Below are 2,102 nucleotides of genomic sequence, written 5' to 3'. Positions count from 1 at the left end.
ACTCCCCCGGGACAGTATTGATCTCTAGAAACACCAACCCCTTCTAGACAGTAATATTGTGACTCCCCCGGGACAGTATTGATCTCTAGAAACACCAACCCCTTCTAGACAGTAACATTGTGACTCCCCCTGGGACAGTATTGATCTCTAGAAACACCAACCCCTTCTAGACAGTAACATAATGACTCTGGTACAGTGTTGATCTCTAGAAACACCAACCCCTTCTAGACAGTAACATAATGACTCTGGTACAGTATTGATCTCTAGAAACACCAACCCCTTCTAGACAGTAACATAACGACTCCCCCTGGTACAGTATTGATCTCTAGAAACACCAACCCCTTCTAGACAGTAACATTGTGACTCCCCCGGGGACAGTATTGATCTCTAGAAACACCAACCCCTTCTAGACAGTAACATAGTGACTCCCCTCTGTGACAGTATTGATCTCTAGAAACACCAACCCCTTCTAGACAGTAACATTGTGACTCCCCCTGGGACAGTATTGATCTCTAGAAACACCAACCCCTTCTAGACAGTAACATAATGACTCTGGTACAGTGTTGATCTCTAGAAACACCAACCCCTTCTAGACAGTAACATAATGACTCTGGTACAGTATTGATCTCTAGAAACACCAACCCCTTCTAGACAGTAACATAATGACTCTGGTACAGTATTGATCTCTAGAAACACCAACCCCTTCTAGACAGTAACATAACGACCCCCCCTGGGACAGTATTGATCTCTAGAAACACCAACCCCTTCTAGAATCAGATCAGCTCTGAAAAAGATCTGATGTGATTGGTCAAAAGAGCAATTAAGTGGCGATATCAGAATTGGACTGCCTGCCCAAAGGTAGCAGCATGGTCCACAACCAACTCCACGCTGGTTCTGATTAAAGGTAGGGAGGAAACAAGATGGAGACCAGGGCATCATACTGAACCTGGAGGGAGAAGGAGACATTAAAGGTAGGGAGGGAGGAAGGGAGGGAGGGAGGTGGCAGTACTCCAGACCCAGATGCAGCATGGTCCACAACCAACTCCACGCTGGTTCTGATTATCTAGCCGTTGGTGCTGCATCATTAACAGTCATCATTAACAGTCATCAATGGGAGGAGACATTAAAGGTAGGGAGGAAGGGAGGGAGGGAGGTGGCAGTACTCCAGACCCAGATGCAACATGGTCCACAACCAACTCCACGCTGGTTCTGATTATCTAGCCGTTAACAGTCATCAATGAATAATACCATTTATTATGTCCCCCCCTTAGAGAAACCCCGCCCCAAAGAGGAGGAGCTCCAGTGTGGGCTCTGACTCGGTGGTGGTGTTGGACTCAGAATCCGGAGCCAAGTCCGGATCGGACTCGGACAGTCTGGAGAGCTGGATGATCCTGGGCAGCGTGAGACAAGATGGAGACCAGGGCATCATACTGAACCTGGAGGGAGAAGGAGACATTAAAGGTAGGGAGGGAGGGAGGGAGGGAGGGAGGGAGAAGGAGACATTAAAGGTAGGGAGGGAGGGAGAAGGAGACATTAAAGGGAGGGAGGGGTGGAGAAGGAGACATTAAAGGGAGGGAGGGGTGGAGAAGGAGACATTAAAGGGAGGGTGTTGTGTTGGTCGACAACATTCAGAACATCCCATCTACCTGTTAGTGATGTGTTGGTCCAGAATATCCCATCTACCTGTTAGTGATGTGTTGGTCCAGAACATCCCATCTACATGTTAGTGATGTGTTGGTCCAGAACATCCCATCTACCTGTTAGTGATGTGTTGGTCCAGAACATCCCATCTACCTGTTAGTGATGTGTTGGTCCAGAATATCCCATCTACCTGTTAGTGATGTGTTGGTCCAGAATATCCCATCTACCTGTTAGTGATGTGTTGGTCCAGAACATCCCATCTACCTGTTAGTGATGTGTTGGTCCAGAATATCCCATCTACCTGTTAGTGATGTGTTGGTCCAGAACATCCCATCTACCTGTTAGTGATGTGTTGGTCCAGAACATCCCATCTACCTGTTAGTGATGTGTTGGTCCAGAACATCCCATCTACCTGTTAGTGATGTGTTGGTCCAGAATATCCCATCTACCTGTTAGTGATG

General features: G+C 47.5%; 1 long non-coding RNA gene across 1 annotated transcript in view; it reads right to left on the bottom strand.

Moving 5' to 3' along the window:
• Positions 1 to 1,778: 1,778 nt before the first annotated feature.
• Positions 1,779 to 2,102, bottom strand: part of LOC127928248 (uncharacterized) — a 555-nt gene continuing 231 nt past the window's right edge. Inside the window, exons 2-3 of the long non-coding RNA XR_008131091.1 lie at positions 1,943 to 2,102; positions 1,779 to 1,905 (exon numbers count right to left, since the gene is read on the bottom strand). The exon at positions 1,943 to 2,102 is cut by the window's right edge and continues 25 nt beyond it. This is a non-coding gene — a long non-coding RNA (uncharacterized LOC127928248). The remainder of the gene's footprint in view (positions 1,906 to 1,942) is intronic.

The sequence above is a fragment of the Oncorhynchus keta genome, unplaced genomic scaffold, assembly GCF_023373465.1.
Source record: "Oncorhynchus keta strain PuntledgeMale-10-30-2019 unplaced genomic scaffold, Oket_V2 Un_scaffold_245_pilon_pilon, whole genome shotgun sequence".
NCBI lineage: Eukaryota > Metazoa > Chordata > Actinopteri > Salmoniformes > Salmonidae > Oncorhynchus > Oncorhynchus keta.
Note: the sequence above shows the minus strand (reverse complement) of the source record. Positions and strands in the feature narration are given on the sequence as shown.